The sequence below is a fragment of the Falco punctatus genome (genome assembly GCF_963210335.1).
Source record: "Falco punctatus genome assembly, chromosome: 2".
NCBI lineage: Eukaryota > Metazoa > Chordata > Aves > Falconiformes > Falconidae > Falco > Falco punctatus.
Window position 1 is genome coordinate 76,361,749 of NC_137581.1, and position 23,164 is coordinate 76,384,912.

At 44.6% G+C, this 23,164-nt stretch overlaps 1 long non-coding RNA gene across 1 annotated transcript in view; it reads right to left on the reverse strand.

Annotated features, from left to right (window-relative positions):
* Positions 1–22,191, reverse strand: part of LOC308058656 — an 86,105-nt gene extending 63,914 nt beyond the window's left edge. Inside the window, exons 1-2 of the long non-coding RNA XR_013925928.1 lie at positions 14,317–22,191; positions 1–11,673 (exon numbers count right to left, since the gene is read on the reverse strand). The exon at positions 1–11,673 is cut by the window's left edge and continues 63,914 nt beyond it. This is a non-coding gene — a long non-coding RNA (uncharacterized lncRNA). The remainder of the gene's footprint in view (positions 11,674–14,316) is intronic.
* Between the last annotated feature and the right edge of the window lie 973 nt (positions 22,192–23,164).

Sequence of the window (23,164 nt, forward strand, 5' to 3'; positions counted from 1 at the left end):
GCAGCATTACTCTTGCCTCTTCGTTGTTTCACAATCATTGCCTACATTAGTAATGGCCACAACAGTCCAACACACCCATGGTGAGGTAAAGAGAAAAAAGAGAGAAAGTAAGAAAACCAGTGAGGGTAGAGAGGTTTATCATGGTCAGACCTCAACGTTGATGTACAGAAATAGTACAAACCTTGCTTTTTTAACATGTAGAAATGAAGCCAGGCTTTCCTCTGAGAACTTGGTCATGTGCTGTGAGCTAGAATGGCAGCTGGGAACACTTTGGAGCAGTGTTCCAAAAGTGGGAACTGGGAGTTGGGCATGGAAGAGCATTCATCTTCCCACCAGAAGACAGGAGGCAGAAATTCCCCTCCTAATGGATATTTGCCTATTTTTTTTTCCCGTGTTCTGGCACAAAGTCTGTGGCTGTGTACCACAGGAGGCAAGTGGACAATTCCACCAGCAGAATTCATCAACTTTTCCTTCTCAGTGAAGGAGAGCCTAAAACCAGAAAGACTGATGATATAAGTAAGGTGATGGTTCCTTCCTGGCTAATGATAAGACATTTGGGAAATAAGTATTGCCTTCACAATCTCCATCTGCACCAACCCAAGAACACTCCGTTACCAAAACAGCAATGAGCACAAGGCAATGCCTTTGGCAGTAGCTGGAGAGTATGGGCAGGAGCACACACAGAATAGCACTGAATGGCATAGAAGGCAGCTGGTGCTTTTGAATGGTAACGTCTGACTTTTCACGAGATGAAGGAACTGTGTTGAGGGAGGTAAACATTAAATCACCTCACTGGAATAAATCTGGGTGACAGAGCTGCCTGAAGGGAATATAAAGGCCATTCAAAAAGAGTTGTTCATCCTCTTAATAAAATGAGTATCAGAGAGTCATATGGGTCAGGCTATTCAACTACACTCTCATATCAAGTTAATGGGAACACAGCTGAAGAACCAGGTGGTAAAGCAGAGTGGTAAGAGCAGAGAGTGCCCGAATGTGGAAAAATAAATACAGCAGCACCCCACGGCTGTAGCAGGACTTCACCCTGCAACTACCAACCAAATTGTCAGTTAACAACCCTGGAAAATTTCCAGTCAACTACACCAACCTGATTCTCAGCTCCCCATTTCTTGCTGCAGCTCTTACCACTAGCTCTTCCCACAAAGCCAGAGATGCCTTGCATTCATTTGTATTACTCCACTCAAAGAAAAGCAGTGTCACTTCTCTGCCTAGCTTTAGCAGGGAAGTCCTCAACGGCAATGAACGCAGCAACTCTATGGAAAGAAATCAATTTCTATGAAATAGCGAGGATATTCGTAAAGAATGGCTTTGATCATATAGATAAACCTGAAGAGCTCACAAGACAAAGGAGAGTGAGTTGTCCATCAAAATAGTAACAATTAGGATTTGTGACCTTTCCCGTAACCCATGTGTTCACAAAAAAAGCCAACTAAAAAACAAAACAACAAAAAAAACCCCACAAAAAACCAAGACAAACATTTAATGAGGACTATACTACAGCTGAAATATGGCTTTCATTTCGCCCAGGGCCACATTTGCTGTATGCCAGCCTCATGCCGAACAAATGCTGATTCTAATTTCATTTTTTGAAGGAGGTCACTTAGGTATGGCTTGAGGCTTGTGTCGACCAGCCACAAAGTATTGCACTGCTTCAAAATAGAATAAAACCTGACAGGTTGTGGCACCATTATTGCAAAGACATGCTACAGAAATATTTGTTACCCTCTGTTCAGTTAAAAGAGCATTGACCATGTGTGGGATCCTCAGTGCGAAAGGGGGCCCATTCACCACTCCTTCCCAAGCACTAGTAACTGGATGTTCAACAGGGTCCTGGCTGGGCTGACTCAGAGACACAGGCTCACATGGATAAAATTTTTGAAAATATGCATGACCTCAGGCAGGACATTCACCTTGTTGGAGTCTCACTTTTCTCCTGCGCTTCATCGTACCTATCCAGGCTATGAACTTGCTGGGCAGCTACTGTGCACACAGGTAGCACAACCAGGTCTGATCTCCACTGCCTGCATATACATTAGCTTTTTGGTTCAGGGCAGCAGGGTGTTTTTAAGCAAGTTTCTCAGTTACCCTGCCACTTAATGCACATTGTTTCAGTTCATGGGACTGTTTTAACACATTTAAACTGGACTCTTTTCAGAGGAAACTAACCTGGAAGCTGTGCCTCAGGTGTGCACCAAATGTGCCCTAATTCATGATGAGTCATGAGAGGCTGAACCCCAGACGAGTCCTGCAGAAAGCTTTAAGCTACATACACAATGGGGGTGCTTGGTCCTGAGAACCAGACCCAGTTTAATTCAAAGTAAACCCCCCAAACTGCACATTGTGAATATGTGACTCAGCACCAAATGCTCTGTCTGCTGATATGCTCCTACTGTACCAAGTTACTTGCTAGTATAAACATAGCAACAGATGTCTCCAGACACTACTGTCTTACCAACACAGCAAAAGCAGATCCAGTGTTAAAACAAGAGAGACATTTTTTTAAGCATATGAAATTTAAGTCTTTTAGTGAGTCGTCCTGTATTTTTCACCCCAAGTCCCAGCTTTTGAATGCTGAAATGGACAGTAGCAATAAGCAGCTGTGTCTGTTGTATTAAATTGGATGGCCATTGCTGTGAGTACAAGTGTTCTATAACAAAGAAGAGGCCATTCAACTAATTTTCCTTTATGTATATGCACCTATTTGTACACACGGTTAAATCATTCTGTGTGAAAATAGATAGAATTCACTCTGGTCATAGCTAGAGCCAGAGTCCAGTGATTGTGTTGGGGTAAGAAGTACCTTTGCACTGTGTTTTACTTCAAAGGTGCTCAGCCTGGACACTTGCTGACCTCTGCTGAGGTAAAAGACTGCATTAACACTCACTTTCATTACCTTCCAGCCCCACTTGCAAACACAAACAGCCACAGTCTCAGGTTTTGGCTTCCAGAAAGCAGCACTAGTCCTGAACATGCTACAGCAAGCAGCAGCTGCGGCGGGGAGAGGGAGCGGGGTCTCTCCGGCTGACTCTTCGCCACATGCATCCCCCGTTCAGTCATTTGCACCTGTGCAAAAAGGGCATCCAGTTTCAGTGGCGGGGTCTGACGCTCAGCTTACATCCACTTGCGCAGCTGTATATGACTCAGCAAGGCCATGGCCACGCTTGGAGAGATGGATTCTCCCCTTTCCTTAGGAAAATAAAGAGAAGCAAGTGTGAGTTTGGGTGCTTATGCTTATGTTGTTTTGAGCACTTTGGCCAAGAAATCAGGCTGCAAGGTCTGAGAGAGGATTTTTTGGGTGATTTTTACCATAATTCATGATCCCAGATGGGTCATGTACAGGATAAAATACCACCTTTGAATACTTGGATACTCTTTTCTTGTTGAAATGAGGAATGGAGAATCTTCCTTATTTTTTCCATTTCCAGTGAGGGAAAGTGTGATAAAAAGGTTAGAGGCAGAGGCTTTCTAGGGACACAGAGCTGAAAAGAAACTTGGTCATTGCAGCTAGTTCTGCTAGGCTGTGTTAACCCCATGCTGGGCACCCAGCGCATCCTCTCCACATCTTCTCCCATTGGCATCTCAGCAGCCACAAAACAGCCCACAGGAGTGGTGCAGAGGAGGTGATCCCTGCAGAAGTGGAGTATTTGGTAAGTGAGGGCATCACAGTGACCTTGAGAAGGAATTGCGTCACATGCTACAGAGTCGTCTTGGAGACCCAGCTGGCCTCCTAATCTGACTGGAGGACATTCCAGATGAAGTGAGGTGGCAGCTTTCTTTGAGGGCACGTTACCTGGTATTTGCTCCTAGAAGATTTCTTTGGACTGTCTTCACATTTAAAATGGTTCCTCTCTCTTCAGCTCAGGAGAGCTAGAGCAGATCGCCCAAAAGAAGGACTCATGCAAGATATAAATTAGTTTGTACACAATAATGAGATATTGTTCTTTTCTGAACTCATCAGTCTATGCAAGTTTCATATCAGATGGTATGGAGAACAGGTTTACTTTCACGATAAGAGCACTGACCTTCTCTCTTTGCTTCAAGGTTGCTGCAGACTAAAGTGAGCCCTGAGCAGACAGCTCACCATATGGCTACCAGATCACTAGGGCCAGCTCTAGTCTGTGGTAAAATCACTACTCCCTAAAACATGAAGAGAGGACTTCCTCCTGAGGTGCACGTTTTGTAAACTCTGCTCTGGCACTTTCTCAGTAGGCAGAAGTGCCAAAAAGACTTCAAGCAATCACATCCAGCTACTTGAAATTTATAGTCCCAGAGGAGAAACACATAAATGATTCATAAAACATATTTTCTCAGATACAGTCCTTAGGATTCACCTATATGTAACAGAGGCAAATGCCCCTTTGGAAGAGGACTACCCTTGTGAAAGAGGTCCTAAGCTCCTGAACCCACCGAGGGCATATCCCTGTGAGCTTGAACTATATTTGTAAATTTACAGCCTCTGTGCTGTTCAGCTGCAGGAATAGCCATGTATTTATTGTGGACTGAATGGACCATATGCATGTTTTAGAAAGGACTGAGAAGGTGCTGCAGCACCCCATCCATTCCTCTCATTTGCATTGGCCAGCAAAACACAATTTTCCATGTTGTATGATGTGTGTTGAGATATATGCATTTCTCCACCCACCTCATTCAGATCTGTGCTGCCTGTGCCCCTGAGGAAGGTGTGTTTTTAATTTGGATCTCCCACCATGATGACTTTTTCTTCAAAGCGTCTGAAGACATATTTTTGTTCTAGCCCATTTCCAGTTCTCATTAATAGTTCTTAACTTACAAAGAATCTTTCATCCTTTTAAAACACTTTTGGCAGCAGGTCACAGAAACTGAGGCAAAGGACTAAGAGAGAGGGGAAACATGCATTATTGATTTGTTATATGAAACATGGCTGGTTTAGAATAGGTAAAGACAGTTAGCTTCAGTTGTTCAGTACACTCTTTATCAAACATGTAAGTTATCTCTCAGGTTATCCTGAAGTTGTAGCTGCTCAAACTCTGATGTAAACTTTCCAGTCTGGTGGATGGGGTTATTTGACAACAATTATTTCTCAGCTTTTTCCTGCAGAATATTTAGGGATCTTGTCTTCGGCTCTGACGCAGAGAAGAACAAATCATGCAAAGAAAAATGAAAACCCAAAGCAATAGCTGGCATTTCAAGTGTCAGAGGAACAGAGTGAGTAATGGATTTTTTTTAACTTCAGAAACTGTCTTCTTTGGTTAAGAAAAGGTTATTAGAGGCCCAGATCTCTTTACCAAGAGTTCCAGAAATCCCTCACGAACAATGATAATCTGTAAGAAGATGCGGTGAGTTTAAATAGGTGGAAACTGTTTCCTTTTATTGCTAGAGCTAGCCTTATATTCCAACTTGCAGTATCATCATGTTCTAATACAAACCACATGAGATCTGCAGCTGGAGATTTTAGGTCAGTGCTTTGAAGACTATGAAAAGCTTCCCATTACTATTTAAAATATTTACACTGACTGTCATTGAGCACAACAGACCTTCTGTTCCTGAGGAACATCAGTTTGCATAGAGCTGCGTAGCCAAAAATTGCAGCACAAAACCAGTGCAGGGAGAGGGTGGAGAGGTCTGCCCTGGAGCTGGGAGGAGAGCGGTGTGCTACCGAGCTGCGTTTAGCCAAGGACGCAGCAGGAGCGAAGGTGTACAGTGGGGCAAGGGGAGCCTGTGAGCTGAATTCCTGATCCAAAGCCTGAAACATGAATGAAGCCCATTCAGGGCCTACTCACCTTGGAGTCTCCAACAGGGACTAGAAAAAACTAGAGGGACTTATGTGAGGCCAGTTCTGCACATTTAAGGCCTCATTTCTGACCAGATGGCTACCTGAAGCACATGTATTCCCTCATGGGCTGAGTGTTCGCCTTTCAGGGGGAACACTATGGCAGGGCACACATTGCTTACACTGCAGTGCCGCAAGCGTGCAACCTGGTGCAGCAGGGTTTGCTCCCTTCTGTCAGCATCACGGGCCAGAAATGCATCTGCTACAGCCTTTGCTGAGAACAAGATAGCTCCACAGCACGTGGTGGTGAGGCACTGCTCTGAACGGATGTTTTCAAACGTCAAAAATGAATGTTCCTGAAATTGTTTTCCAGCGTTCGAGCTCTTCTCTGTAGATCCTTGTGTTGAATATTGGTCGTATCATCTGATGACTGTGGTTAAAGATTCTGTATTTTGTGGTTATAATTGGGGTAGGCTTAGTAGCTATGTACTGTGGATTCTGTGGTTAAACTGTGCTATCTTTGTTACTATCTTTGTTGGTAGTAATTTTTGCTTTAACATTTGCTCTTTCCCTGCCACCCTCCTACTCTTTTACCCACCCAAATGGTATTTGATACAGGCCTTATTTCCTCTCTCCTTTCTGCTGCTTTGGTAGGGGTGCCATTGCCAGGGCTGGGGTGTCCTTTCCAGGGCTGAGGTGCCATTGCTGGGGTTGGGTGCCGTGGGACAGCTGGGTAGAGCTTGAGCTTTGCTCACCCTTGTGAGCCAGCTGCTGTGCATGAGCCAGAGCACCTCAGCTGCTGAAGAGCTACCTGCACAAAGCCCATCCCACACCAGACATATTTCTAATGCACAGAGTTTGGCAATGCCTGGTGATTTAAATGAAGTGATCATTAGGCGGAATTTGGACCCAGGTTGTTCAGAGGTTAAACTGAATTGGCACAGTGATAGTCCTAGGCTTTTACAAACAGGCTGTTAGATGTGAGCATATGCTCATATGCTTTTTAAAAACAGTTGCTGACAGACCAGTCAATAGTTTTATTTCCCTTACCAGCTGGGAAAAATGCAGTTCTGAACTGACTTTTTATCTTCTCAGATATATATAATGAAAACTCTAATATGTGTGCAGTGTGAATCTGCTGACGTGTGTGAAAAGCACCCTGTGATGCCACTTGGCTTCTGAAGGAGCTTTCCTCCATGGAGGGTTTTCCCAGAGAGCAGATTCTCAGATCATCGTTTAACCAGCTATCCTGAGCAATTCAGAGATGAATATTTATAGCTCACAACTGTCTTGAATTCCTTACCTCACCAGGATACTTGTCAGAACTGTCTTTCTAAATCCTCTCCTGTTTCAAAACCTGGTGATTGTCTGGCCATTATTAACCTGCAGGCTCACTTGTTGGTGCACAGATTAGTTGCTAAGGTGTTGAAAACACAGTTGGTTTGTAAGAGCTGCATAACTGAAGTAAACCTTTGATTCCAGTGCAGGGCTGAGTATGATCAGATACACTGCTAGCACCCAGGTGTCTGCTGGCATAGCAAGTGCTCGTGCAGTATTTCAGGTGCATGTGGCTACATTGCAAAAGAGGCTGGAGACTCAGTGCCAGGGGTCAAGTGGAGGACTTTGGGAAACACGTGACTCTCGATATGCATGTTAACAATCCTTACCACTTTGTTGCTGGCTTTAATGCTCACAGAAATGTCAGAGGACCTTTGACAAACCAAGAAGCTGTTACACCCTTACCATGTTGCTTGACTGTACTCTTGATCTGATCCCTTTGACTTCAGTCTTTTTTTGAGGTTTAATATGCTGAGAAGGCAACATTAATTAAACTGAAAGGACACTTTAAAAAGTGACTGAAAGATGTAGAAGAAAATCTTCAAGTAGACAGATCTTTTTAGAGCCTGGCTTAGAACCAGGAAGACTGTATTCATGAGTTTACCAGTGAATTTAAATAATTAGGTGAACCTCCATGCAGGGTTTGTACCCACTGAACTACAGCCAATTTTTGAGAAAGAAAAAGTTTTCATTAAGAGGTGTAGGTTTGCTTACTATAGTCCAGAGACCATAAATCTTCTAGGGAAGAATCTGGCTAGATTTGCAGAGCGCTCAGTACAGCAAATCCTCAATTCTGCTGTAGATGCTGCCACACAAACATCATAACCATCAGAGCAAGGGGTGGCAAAGTGCCTTTCTTCTATTTTGTAACACCCCAGGGTTGGGAAAGGGGAAGGGTGAGAAAAAAGAGCTTTGTTTTCATCATTGTTTTGTTTGTGCCTGGCAAATGAATTGCAAGTTTTAGATAAAACACACCTGATAAGCATTTCATCTTCTGGAGCCTCAGAAGTTGCTGCTGTTGAATCCCTACATTTGGTGACAAGGTGCGTTTGTAGAAGGGCAACCTGGTTTTGCATTTTGATTTTCAGCTTCACCAGGCAACAATGGAACAAAGTGCATTTAATTGCAGATTTGCATTTAAGAAAGGGATTCGCAACTTAAGGAGAATCTTCAGAAGCCGAAAGTGTATGGAGTGTGATGCTTGCTGTCTGGGCCACTGTCCTTTGCCACATCAAAGCCTTCACCTCAGTACTTTTATTCTCTTATGCTGACATCTCAGTTCAGCAATTGCACTTTGTAGCTGTTCTTCACAAGTCAAACAATGCACCTATTATGTTTTTGCAAGAGATAGGGTAATTATTTCAACTACCAGGTGCGAAGAGCAAACTTTCCTAGGCCCAACTGTAGTGTGGTAAAACAGCCAAAGTCATTTAAGGCTTTTGCTGTCTCACTGCCAGACGTTGGCTTCCCAGCTCTTGGCATGGGGCTCCAGCTTGGCAAAACACTCACGCACATGCTTAACTTTAAAATCATAAGCCACTGTCAATTTGGACATGTTGCCTCACTGCCCTAAGCACCACCACACACAGGCTTGCTTCAATCAGACTAAATGTGACCACTTGCACAGAGCCATCCTTCTGCCATTTGTTCCTTTTGTGTTCGGGAACTGAAGCACAGCAGGAAACGAGGGGTGTGCACAGTTGAGTGAGGTAGGCACACCCAAGGTAAATGTAAATTGGATGGCAGGACTAACTGCAGCAGCCGGGAGCGTGTCTCTGGCTACTCCAGCCTGCTTTTCAGGCTGGCAGCCCGTAGCTGGCTCTGGGCTGCTGCAACTGCGGTGCACTCAACATGCCAGCTACCGACAGCCAGCCCGGTGAAGCACCTGGAAGCACTGAGATCAGGAAACTTCCTTCTAAAGCAAAGGAAGAAGGCCGAGACTCCAAGTTTGGGATCTACCTGAACACTTTTCATGTGGTCCCTGGACTGGGACATTAGATTGCATCCACAAAGACAGTCCAAGACCAGCTCCAAAAAACAGCTGTTCCCTGACCAAGCAATTTCTAGTGTTATCTGTCTCCACCATTATTCTTATCTTAACCAGGTAAGTGAAGGCACGATTTTCCAAACTGAAGCACTCTACTTCTCAATCATTGTACTTATTATTAAGGAAATGGGGAAATCATATCTCTCTCAAGTTATTTGTTGTTCAGATCATCGCATGTAGTTTCATGGAGATACTTGCACAGCATGATGTGTATCAGGGATCTTAAGCCAGGACACTGCCTGGCTATTGACAGCCCCTGCTAAGCAGCAGCCAGGCAAGGGAGCTGCCACTGGCCAACAAGCCACAGCAGGTCTCCAGGAGATCACAAACCAGCCTGAATGTTGGACACTCCCCACTGATGGATGCTGCCATGACACAGTGTGCCCCTTCCCTGCAGCCATTTGCAGGACTCATGAGGCCAGTGTTGTTTCCTGAGCCCATTGCAGTTCCTGATGCCTGCTCAGCTTCCTGACACGGTTCCAGCCCTGTTGCCAGCCCCTGACTTACACAGTAGACGCCCTGGACACCTGATTGCTGTTCTTGCTCTCCCATCTACTTCAAGCCATGACTGTGGTTCCTGCCTCTCCTCCAGTCCTCCCTCTGTCCTCAGTTGCTGCCTCCATTCTGACTGAGACCCCCTGGTACCTCATAGGCTTCCAGAAAATCCAGAATCAAACATGACCCATCACTGCTGCCTATGAATCTTCTATATGAAACTATCACAAAGACCAACAAAGTCCCACAAGCGGCACTCTGACCAAGAACAAGCACAAGCACACCCTGTAGCAGCCAGGGCACATCGCTGGGGATGTTTGCTGGCGGACAAGGTGGTTCATTAGCCATTTCTGCAGGTGCTGCCTGCCACATCCTGAGGATGCTGTCACTTCTAAAAGATGCCATATAATTTAAGAAGGGCAATGGTGCTGAATTACTGAAAACCTTGTTTAAATACCTCAGGAGATGCCTGTGAAACAGCAACAAACTGCAGCAGCTGGTGGTTTGTCAGGCCAACAAAAACAAGCTGAGTGACAGCACACCAATATTTTTAAACTCTAATCTCTTCTTTCTCTGTAACTCTGGAAGAAGCGGTGATAGACAGGATGGTGCAAGGACTAACTTTTGTCCCAGTTCTCAAGCATTTACTATTGCATTCAAAAAGAAAAACACAAAGAAAAAGCTGTTTTACCACCAAAATATTTTTGAAATATGAGACTGAACTCTGAGGCCAGATTGTCTGTATTTATTTTAGGGCATTGAAAATAGTGTTAAGAGTTACAGGCAATAGTCGAGAAAGAAGTTTTGTCTTTACTGAATTTGCTGAAAAGGCATCACTTATTCAGGTTTCAAGTTAGCAAGATTTCAAACATATGCTTGAAAACCCCTCTAATTCAGGACAACACTGAAACTCACAATTCGCTGGACACAAGTGAAACAAACACACACCAAACACTTCCCTGAAACTCCACTGGTTTTCATCTTCTGTTTTTGAATGATTCATGAACAATTTAACTCCTGACAAAATAGCCCAAACATTTGATCAAGTCCCCATAAGCAAAATCCAAGGTGGGGCTTCCTTTGTTTTACGATCCTACTTCACACTGCAGCAAAGCACACTTGAGCCTTGTTTTATTTCCTTTCCCTGCCCCTCTTTGGGATCAACATTTACACTAGAAGCACCTGACAATTACACAGCCATGCAACTGCTTACAAAAACAGTTTTTATTTGTAAATATCTCTGGTCTGGGACTGATTGAAAATTACTCTGGCAATATATTCAACATCAAAAGCAGCAGTCATATATGATGCGGCTGTGGGACCAACAGGGTGAGGCCAGCAAAATCATAAGCCTTTGAACAGATACACAAGTGTTCTCCTTCCCTTCAAACTGGGTTTTGGGGAGTGGGGAGTGTTGTTTTTTTTTAATACACTGTCACTGTGGTTCTCTTTTGGCTGCATGAAAGCTTAAGAAATTTATTTAAACACTTCCACGATTCTTCAAGCATTTTTTTTTTCAAAAGGCATAAACAGGAAATTTCTCCTCCCCATCACCTATACAAACATGAAACAAGAAAACATAAGCAATATTTTAACAAGCTCCTGGGAAAAATTTAAATAAAGCTGAGATGAGGCCAGGTGGACCAGAAGAAAGTGCTTATGCTGGATGCTCAGCTGAAAGCCAAAAGAAAACAAAATTATTTCCTTCATGAGCTGATGACTCAGAGGACTGGCAATGACATGGAGGACATCACGTACAGAAGTGCTGTTGCTACAGATGAAGTAGTGAATAATAGCCTTAAAGCAAAACTTTCACAGCAAGTTCATTGGCTGGCATTCCCCCAAGTGTCACCAGAGGATGTGACCGGCTGGTGTGTGGCTTGCTTCCCAGCTGGCTGCCTGTCTGCTCCTCCAAAGTGCCTGCACAGCACCCGGTGAATGGCCAGTGAAAATGGGTGAAGCTCTAGCAGTGTGCAAGTAGGGTACCACGCAGAAGTTCTTGTGGGTCTTCTCAGTGTTATCCTTCCTGAATAAACACAGGATTTTAGTGGTTAATGTTGTTAATCCAGCCTGTAAGTATCACTAAGTGTAGGCTGACCTATACACTCAAGGGAGCTGAAGTCTGTCCTTCAGTGTTCTCTGAGCACCATCTACCCTCTTTTACGTTGTTACAAACACAGCGCAGAGATGCCATTTCCCATGTAGCTGGAATGTTCCTTCAACCAAAACACACAAGTCAAGGTAATTGGGGTGTTTTTTACACTTGTATTAATATAGTTGTAATGTCTGCAACATCACAGCAGCCATCTTGGGTTAGTACAGGGGCCATTCTGCTCAGTAACCCATCTCCAGGGTGGGCTACAGCAGGTGCTTTGCGAACACATGTAAGGAACAGCACCAAACTAGAGCAGCTATATGCCTGGTATTACCTTCTCAGTTTCTGCTGTGTAGAGACTTCTTGCTTTAAAGATTATCATTGTCTCACTGCATTCAACAGCAGCTGAAGGACCTTAAAAAGTGTTTTAAAAAAATATATATTTTTTGAAAGATTATTCCCACTATATCCACTTTGGTCTACACAACATTTGGTAACGATGGTTTCCACAGCCCATTTTTCAAGAAGAGACACTTCCCCATTATGTTTGTTCTAAATCCACATTTGTTAGTCATTGGGCATCCCCCTCTTCTTGAGCTTTTACAAGGAATAGCCTCTCCTCCATCACCATCTTCGCACAACACATGATTTTGTATGATATTTTGCCTTCTACCTGCTCTGAGGTGGTAATGTCTCTGCATCCAGTACCTGCTATAATATGCAGCAAGCTGGACTTAACTGGAAAACAAACTGCACACTCTTGAGTGATTGCAAATGTTTTATCGCTTCTGTTGTTGAAATTGGGCAAGAGAAGAAAAGCTGCAGAAAGATGGATTTCTTTTCCAGCTGGGTAGGAAATACTATTTTCCAACATGCATTAAACCTTCCACGAGATTTGTGTGATTCACTGTTTGCCAATTTCAGCTGCAGTGATAGCTCCTAATAACATGCAGTGCCATGCAGCCAGGCCTGAGTCTCCAACTCAGAAGCCAACCTAGCCATCAGCAGGCAGCAGGCCCCACAGCAAATTTCTCCTTAGCTGTGCTATCCGCCTGCATAGGAAGTCCAAACCATCAGATGTGGCACCTGTGTGGCTGTGCTGAAATGGCCTGGGACAGTCATACCCCACTGGGTGCTGCGGGAGGCTGGAATGGTGCCTCTGCAAACCACCTTTCACAGGGAAATGTTTTCCCACATTGCCACCACAACTAGAAATGCATGAGGAAGACTTAAAAGAGGGTTGTGTTTTACTTAGATGATGAAGAGAAAATACACAGTCATTTTCTCTCTGGAAATAGAAGAAATAAAAGAGGTATTCTCCATTACTAAAGTGCTCTCAGGGTTTTCTTGCTAACCATGGCAGATAAAACCTCGCAGGACCAGACCAGGAACCAGGAGACCATACTTAGCCTGTGGTATCTCTGCCCAAGCAGCACCCCATCACCCCATTATCACATCTGGGCAAGCGCCGGTCACGTACAGCTCTTTGCTTGGCTGCAGAATGACGTAGAGGTGCAGTCTGGGGGATCCTCAGCCTAGAGGTGCCTTGCTCGGAACCATCATGGGTCAGCACAACTTCCCTCTGGGCTAAGCATAGCTGGGGGTGAGTTTTCATTTCATAAGGACATCAGCTTATCAAGCCCAATGCAGATTCCTTCTACCACAGCACTTGGTAAGGGGGTTCCCAGGTGGACCAAGGCTATGGTTACACATCTGCAACCTCAACACATCAGCCAGTGACACACACCAAGGCCTCTAGTCATCCCGATGTCCATGTTCCAGTTCCCTTTTCTTCAGAATTTCTCTCTACACCCTCTCTTATAAAAAACTTGGCTTCTGGGTGACATTTCTGCAGTCCAGATCATGCCTTTCCAGCCTGCCCTGCAGGATGTTCTCCTTCTCCTGGTCTTCAGGGAACCTCATCTGTCAAGATCTCACACTCAGACCCCCACAAGCAAACCCACAGCATCTGATTTGAGCCTGCTACTTCTGTTACAGTGGCTAGGCTACATTTTAGAGCTGAATAGGTTTTTTATTCACTGAATAATGGGAATTTCAATTAGCCAAATTGTAAATCTGGTGGGAATAAAATCACTGGTGTGTTAACTATGAAACAAAAAGCATACTTTCCACATTTTTCTGAAACTGAACATAAAGTTTAGAAATGCTTCAATTGCTTTTCAATTTATGTAAATGTAATAAGAATTAGTATGCATAACACCCCAAAACCCCCAAATAAAATATGAATAAAATGTTTTGTTTTCCAGCATTTGGCTAGCAAGTGCACAAATCAGTCATTTGATGGCTTTGGAAAAGAAAAATTATAAGAAAGTCAAGCAGAAAAAAATACAAGGAACCCAGAGAAAGATAAGAAGACACTTGACTAGTTATTTACCTTCAATAGGTCATTTGAAACCAGGTAAGTCACCCTTCTTTCCCTGTCTCACTATTACTCAAACCACAAACAATACAGGTGGAAAGAGATAGAAGGGAAAACAAAAAAGTAAAATAACATGAGGGATTCCCTGCTGCAGTTAAGTCAGTTGAAATTTCCAGATTTTTAGAAATTCTTACCATGGGATACCATAGAAAGTGAAATATCTCAAGTCAAGACCTCTGGACATCACTGCAGGAGCAAGGAAGTGAATTACCCTTGAAGAAGCAGCACCACAACAGCAGTCAGCTGCTTTTTGGGGCAGAGAGAGGAATGGACAAGTATTCATCACCCCAGTTCTAGAGACAGTGGACTGGGGGAGTCAGGAGTGTCATCCTGCCTGGAAAATTTCCTGATCCAGTTCCTTCAGCATTTTATAGAAAAAAGTATCCATGGGATGACACCGATCCACATCGTTTCTGCAAGCTCCAGGGTTTGAGTTTGGATCTGTGATTTAAATAACAGATGGATAAAATCACATGTAACCAGGCAGCTCCCTAGTGGCTGTATAGATGTGGATGTTGGAGAGCATATGATTTTCCAAGCTAAGGTCAGCACTAACCTAAGCTCAATTTTTCCTCCAGATCTGCTTTTTCTAGTGCTATCATGCAGCTTAATTTTTTTGGCTTGTTCCACCCCCTCCTGCTCAAATCACACCCCTATGGAGGATCCTTCCAATGCAAACAGGGGAGTCACATGGCTCCAGAGCTCCACCATTTCTGGAAGATGAGAACATACCTCTGTGAGGTATGGAAACTGCTGTCTGCCACAGTAATGAAGCCAAATTGCAGAAATCTGCAGTATAAATCTGATGGTACCATCTGGCCCTCAGCATACAGGAGATAAGCACTCTAGTTTATAAAGAGTTTATTAAAGCCATTAATTTGGGAAACTATTCACCAAATAAAACATTTTATACATGATAAGCCTCTGGTACTTTTTTAACTTGTGAAATCTGCTACTATATTTAATGTAGCTTCCGTAAATCACATTTAACTGCTTTAAAGGGTTCTATATTTTTACTTTAGATATTTATGATTCTTGGATCTAGCTAAAGATTAGAGGCAAACCACACCACAGACACAGGGCAGAGGTCAGGGGGTCAGGGAGAAGGAGCAAATTAATTTCTCTAGCAAGACTCGGATCTTGTGAGATGGGGTTGATCTAGTAGCTATGTGGGGGCTGGCTGTCAGCAGCACCCATCGGAACCCCCCGGCCCTGAAGGAGCATCCCTTGCTGCAACCTGCTGCACCATCAAAAATGGGGTGGCTACTAGGGGCGTGTCAGGAGGTGAAGCTGCAGGAACAAAACCTGGGGGACCCTCCTTGAGCACCCTGCCTTGTGTTAGGCATTTAAGAGTCCTATGGTTTCTTGCTCCACTTTCATCCTTTATATTTTGTATATACACAGGTACATACTTGCATCTTAAACACTGAATTGAGAATGCCTAAATATAAATGAAAACACCCAAATAGTTTTTATCCAAAACACATTGAGCGATGTTTCAGTGTTGTCTGAACGCTGGAGCTTGGGGTTTTAAATTATTCCTGGAACTCAACAAAGTTTCAAGGAGAATTTCAACAGACCTATAGTTTCTGCAGGGACTGGACTTACACGCTCCTCCTGCAACATACAGGCATATCCTAATTTCTGTTCCCCTAATTTCCACCAAAGAAAACAACTGTGTGGGTATTTTAAAGTGTATGCTAAGTGCTCTCTGACTGCAATCCATTCTGTGCTCCACCACAACTTACACCCTCATGGGTTACACCTAGGGACACAAGCACTTTCCTATCATCTCCACTACTTTCCAGTGTTTTGGTTAGCATTCAGCAGGTAGAGAAGAAGCAACGATCTGATAAGCTTTGTTAATTGGCAAAAAGTGCAAACTGATTTTTGGGCATTGTACCTAGCCAGGTCTAGTAACTGTATAACAAATATGTATTAAGCTAGAAAGAGTAGACTCACAGGCGCCAGGAGTGAAACATTATCCTTTTCAGACAAAGTCTCAGACAAAGATCTTTATCTCAGAATGATATATGGGATATATTTTTGAGATGACTCCACATAATACCTTTATTATTGTTGAAGTTTAACAACTTAAAGGGGGGGGGGGGGGGGGAAAGATCGTATTTGTCCTTTGTTACTTATCCCAATATGGGCAAGAAACTTCCGATGGGGCTAGGCTTATACAGAAAAGCACCATTAGCCTTAAATAGCACCAATATTTATAGCACTGAGGGGGGATACATGAAGCAACTGTAGAATTGGTTTGAAGAGCCAAAACCTGCTCTTGGTTGCAGACTGCTAACGCAACTCCATCGAAAACAGAACAATTGCTCTGTGGGTTTGCCAGTGAGGGAATCAGGACCACAATTTCTAACAAAGATGAGAAATGCAGATTAAACTGAAAATAGTAAAACAGTATTAATCATAATTCTTCCAGATAAAGTTGATGAAGATCAATTTTTAGGAAACTCAGAACTGTCTCAGAGCATTAACAGTTTGTGCTCCATTGCCAGGAAGATAAACCAGTTTTAAGCCAGGACACCAGTAATGTCCCTGGCAGGGAAATGAGCTATCGAGGCTTTGCCTTGGAATTTTCCAGTTCTTTAGGAGCATCTGCTTGAGAATGGGCAAACCTTCAGGGGAAGATGCTACTTAATGATCCTTATCTGGAGGATCAGTGAGAGGAAGTAGCATACCAGTGGTCTTTCCTTGCATGGGATGAGGAGGGCAGGCTGTATGCCTTCCCACAGCCCCTCAGCATCAGGCTGCCTGCAGCCAGATGTCACACGGTGGGGGATGCACCTTAGCACAGCTCTACCACACAACCCTTGGCATCTATGCATCTATTGGGTCTTGCACCACTCTTGTGGCAACCATGGGATGTGGCCTTGCTGATGGTCAAGATCTGTAGCCTTATTCTGCACCCATTCCTGTGAGTGCTGCACATCAAACAAGGCAGTGTGGGCACTCATCCAGCACAGACTCTTTAAATAAAGGAAACAGCTAACAGGATTCCTGTACCTGTGTGTCATCCATGTTCCCTGACTGGCCATGGCATGCCATGCCATGCCATTTAGAAGGGCTGTCATTTTTCCATTTTGTGGGACTACTGGTGGAGAAACACAACGGGAACACCTATGATGTACACGTCTTTCCCTGCCTGGGAGTCTTCCAACAACAGCAGGATGTATTTGCTTTCCCTCAGGTGCCAGCCACATCAACCACATGCAATATCAGAAAAAAATACAAAAAAAAATCTGCATGAGCAAAATGTGACTGGGCCACACCTGGTCATACAATAATAGCCAGGCCCCTTAAGCCACTTGCACTTTTCAATGGTTGCTGAGGTGCAAAGCACATCCATGCACAGGAGGGTCCTGCAGGATGAACTGAGTGCTTTTGCCCTCCACTGTCAAACATGCCTTGAAGCCTTCACACTGTGTCTGCAGGGAGTCTGGATCACCATTGCCTGGCTAAGCAACCAATGGAGCAGGAAGACTCGCTCTTCCAGGTCTTCTGCACCCAATGTGAGACTGCTCCCTACTGTGACACTGACAGCTGCAATGGTAGCCAACACAGGGACCACACCAGCACCTCCTGATGAGAGCACCTGATTCTCCATGGACAAAACTTGAACTATCAGTGCCTCATGGAGACCTTGGAGATCTCGTCTCCTTCTCTGCATGAGGATGCCTAACCTTTGTTGGCTTGGTCATTCTGCTGTAAAAAAACAACCACAAAGACATGTATGAAAAAGGTTTCTTCAGCTTTAAGATAACATGTAGGCTTCTTAAGGCTAAATAAAACAGAGGCAGGCAAGACTGCATAGGTGGCCTAGCCAGGTCCAAACCACTGGCTGTCAGATTGCCAACGTGGCAGGTCTAGGCAAGGCTCCTCTGGAGAGGCAGAGCCTGGAGCCTGGGGTCAAAGGCCTCTGCTGCTGGCTGGCTGTGGAATGGGGCTTTTCACACATTTTCAGCAGTAAAGCATAAAAGGGCCCGTCTGGCTGGAAAAGCCACCATGACCCCTTTGTGTGTGAATGGTGCATGGCAGAGACAAGCGAGATGGCGTGGCTCCGAAAGCTGCTTCTTACCTTCTGGTGCCTTTCTCACATATCACAGTGCTGTTCTGCAGCCCTCAAAATCTGTGTGCAGGCACATGGCTTGATGATACAGACGGCTGCATGATGATATACATGGCTGCGTAGGCCACTGCCTGCATTTGAGAAGTGGTAGAAACTGATGTGAACCTTATCTGTGAGGAGAGTGCAAGGAGGGGTGGGTAGGTGAAGGTGTGTCTCAATTACCTCTCTGTCCCAGCCTCATAAAACTGTGTCCAGACATGGAAAGAAGTGATCATGAGCTCTGGCAAGCTAATGGCGAAGCCGTAACAATCCAAGCTAAGAGAGATCCAGAGAAGCCACTTACTCGTATAAGGAGTAAAACCTGACATGAAAAATTCCCCAAACCCATCAATGGCAGAGTCTGCCAGAGCATCACAGGGGCTGGTAGCTGACTGTGGTATGCACCACTGACTGCTCAGAGAAGGTGAGAACACAGCTGGAAAGCTTTGTGTCCGCTTTCCCTCACCGAGGCTTCCAGCCTGGAGCCTTTTTTTTCGGGAGGATAAGGTGAAGAGACTTTCTCAAAATGAGGTGTCAGTAAGAATGAGCTGAAGTTGCTCAGGAATAGAACTGATGAAGCACTCACTGTCATCTACAATCTACCAGTTAAACCTGGCACGGCTTTGCCCCAGGCATTGCACTAGCAGCAGGACAGGACAGTGGCCTGGCCTTTTATGTTCAAGAAACCTATCTGATGGAGGAGAAATGCCCTTCCTTTTCTGGGAACCAAAGGGCTGGGGGAGTCCTCACCCATCCCCAGTCATTCACAAGGTGCACGGCGTGCCTTTGGGTGGTAGCGGCCTCTGTTCACGTGCAGTGAGGACTGCACAAATACTGCAATTTCAATGATGAAAGTAAAACAAAGAGGCTGGAACTGGCCTTGATGAAACATGTCTTCTTTGCTTGCCATTCCACGTGAAAAAGACTTTGATCGCTTTCCTGATAATTGGTTGGGTCTTGCTGGTGTTTTTGTAAGCCCAGTTCCACAGAACATATTAGGAAGTGTGGCAGCATGCAAGCTGTAATTACAAGTACTACATTGCACCCTGTGTAGACATCTCCATCACTAAACACAAGGAACTGTTATTCTTTTGGTAATTCTGCAACTGATAGCCTTATATTGCTGGAAAAATAACATTTGTCTTGGTGAGAATGAAAGTGCAGGAAACTGTTGCATCAGCGTTAGCTCTTCCTCCACGTGTGCTGCCCCATGTGTTTTGACACACCTCTGTGCCCTGTGTCGTCTCAAAGCTGGAGCTAGTGTGCGCCTCCTGGCACAGGTCTGAGCAGAGCTGGAGGAAACTACCACATGGTGAATAACCAGGGGAGTTCTCATGTCATGGAGCTACTCCTTAGAGGTGTAGGTTCTCATAACTGCCTTCTTCCTCTGGCTACGTCTGAAATACAGTTAGGAAACATGACCACAGCTCAGGCAGCTGTAACCAAGCAAGCTTTACGCTAACCAGGTCACACACTGGTAGCAAGGAAGCTATAGCATTATGGTATGTACTGGAAAAAACCTCCAGGATCACTGAAAAACTGATCCTGAAACTTCTGCTGCAAAGCTGTGTAATACTGCAATATCCTCGCTAACCAAATTGGAGCTGTAGTTTGGTTATAATCCTGACTGCTGTATTAGCTATATTCCCTGTTTCACTATCTGTCCCATACCTCTCAGACGGCATTGTCCAGTGAGTATGGAAACAAGGGACAAAAGTCTCTCTCTGTTCACTCTCAGCTGATTTATTTGGTGCATGAGTATCCAAAGAACCGGGGAACAGACAGGGGCAGCTGTGCTGCGTGGTCAGCTCAGTTTTCTACTTAATTACACAAGTCTGAGGTCAGGCATGCATTCGCAAGTAGCACAGCTGCTTGAAAATGATGCCACTGCTGGCTACTTATCACTGCTCCTTCAATGAAGGTCATGTGTCCCCCAGGACTATCACTGCAAGGGCCATGAATATGAGAAGGTAGGCACAAGCTCTGCCCACACAGACTAGCAGTGGCACAAATAACCCTTTCTCGGAGGTAAGGAGCAAAGAGCTTCCACCTGAGCAGAGGAAAACAGGCTATGCAATAAAAAATAATACCAGCATTACATAACTTCGGATGATCAAATGATGTCAGACTTAACAGCTTTCAGACCCTGACCTGACAAAGCTATTATAATTCCCTGAATAACTGTGGGGTGCTTTCAGAGTCAGGTTCTGACATGTTATCCCATGGTGCTTAGTAGTTTTCTTAATACAGTTCAGTGAAAGAAAAGGGCTGTACAGAAGCTCTATGTCGTACCATGCAGCCCCATTGCGTGACGTGCAGCGAAGTGGGGGACTTGGCAGTGTCCACATGGCCTGCAGGCCAGGCAGTCGTACCAGAGCAAAGCCATCACTGTGTCTGTGCATCCTGGGGAGCATTCCAGGCTCATGAGACCCAGAGACAACGCAGAAATGAAGTGAGGTCTGTGAGGAGTGTTGGGGAAACTCAACAGAGACACATGGTTTGATGGGACGACACACCACAGCCTTACTAATTAATCAGCAGGCAGAGATCTGATCACACAGGTGCACTCATCCTGTGATCCTCAGCAACCTTGCAGACAGACCATCAAGTCTATCCGATTCACAGGGGGGTGGCTTTCAGACTTCGTTCCACATTTGTCTGCCATAGGTGAGAGGAACTGTCCTGAAAAACTTGCAGTAAGCCCTCCATGAAGACCCAGTGCATGGTCCTTCAAGCAACTGTGAAGACAGCTGGGATGAGTTATTCCTGGGATACCTCAGGCGTAAACCTGCAGAAAGGGCTCTCCATTTTGAATGTTTTGGGCCTTTTGAAGAACAGTTCCCATACTGAAAACACTGCAGGGGTTTCCAGTGCAGCTGCACATGGAAGAAATTTTAAAGCACAAGAGTAGTACAAGGGTCCTGAGAGGCCAGAGGAAGCAGCAATGCTGGGCGTCCTGGAGACAAAGTTTCTTAACTCTTCCCATAAATGATGCTAAGAGAGGTTAAGAGGAGAGACAGTCCCTCCCCAGCCCCAGTGCACATCCTGCCCCCATGTCCTAACCCCTGTGGTGGCTCTGCGCTGGCTCCTTGGCTTTCCTAGGAACTCAGCAATAGGTTTTAAACATGGCTATTGCATCGTGTCCTCTGGGACTGTGCTGGAACTGCCAGTTTGAATCACTTTAAGCTCTCACAGTTATTTTACAAGTCCCAGGGTGAATTGTTTTACTACATTAGGAACCAATCAACTAGGATATTTCTTCTTACAGTTCGGTGTGTATTTCTTCCCATGTTATATCCACAGCCATGTCTTTCATCAGTTGCCCAAGGTTTTTGCTTTTACATCTAGTTACCACTGGGGCTATCAATACTTGTTTTTCCTTTCTTTAATATGTGCACAAATGACTCAAATTTAGTATAATGATGATTACATGTAGCAAATTTAAACTTCACCCTACTTGGCTCAGAGCAAGAAAGTTGGAGTAACGTGTAGGTTGTTAAGTCATTGGGTCTGCCTTTATATTCGATACATAGGCTCCACAAAAGATTTTATATGCTAAAGGCCAAAAATTAAATCCTTAAACCTCCCACTGAGCTGCCATCCTAAAGGTAGAAGTGTCTAAACTAGCTACCCCACTTTCATCCAGTAATTTTCTACATACCTAAGCCATATACCATAGAGGTATGGACTCACACATTATTCTTTATTTCTTGGCCATAATGAGAAGTCCAACAAATAAAAGAACACTGTAGGCCTCCACATGCTGAGTAATCTCAACTAGTCTCGATGTCCAGGCCCTGTCCCACCAGTATTTTATGAGTGCATCTGTGGAGTGGGCCCCACACAAAACATGGATGGAAGGGGCCCTTTTCCCCACTGTCTAGTCCCTGCAGACTCAAATCACTTTTCTTTCAGAAGATCATGAACTTTCCCTTCCATCTCCTACCTCCTAGCATATTGCCTTAACTCTACCATTATAAGGTTCCCCCACTTGCTTACTCCTTCAGTCTGCTTTTGGAGTTGTTTCTACCTCGTGGAAAATGTTTGCATGTTCGTTGTACCTGGTTCTCAAGGTCAAGTGTCCTCTGTTCCAATGTAAGCAATCTGTCTATCATCTCCCTCTCTTTTTAGACCTACCAATGTAAATTAATTTCTCTAGGGATTCACATAGATATGTATCTTGCTCATAAATAACCTAAGTGTCTGCCTAACCAGCAGACTGGAACCCCAAATATACACTGCTATCCAAAGCACTTTCACTTGTAGGATCTCTGGCTCAGGTGCCTACCTGGGGTAACCAAGTTAAAAACTGAGCTAAGCTAGATTTTCGACAAAATCACGAAAGATGGAAAAATCCCCCCAGGAGAATTCAAAACCAACATGCATGATGGACTCAGAGCTTCCAAGTCAGGAGCCTCTGTGTGGTGCCTGAATCGGGGCCAGGTCTCGGCAGCGATGTACACGCACACAGTATGTCAGGGGATGTCATTACTTCTTCCCAAGATCATTGGCAATTACAGCTCTAGCTCCTTTCCCTAGGTGCCCAATGTAAATGTACAGAAACCAGTGCATGGGTGTGCTTCCTCTGATTCACCAGCCACCACGCAGCAAGCAGCACCTTCCTTGAGCCTGAAACAATGTGATCGCTCCATTTTGCCAGCAACATCCATCGCCACCACTTCAGCTGTCTTTAAAGACAATCTTACATTTGTGCTCCTCTGCAGATTTCTCTCTTGCAACATTTTCATTGTATCTGTGTCACTTCTTGTGCTGAAGTCTTCATGGCAGAGAAAGACTATGACCTGAGGGTATCTGGAAATGAGATCCTTGCACAGAGCAAGAGTTCCTGTCCTTGG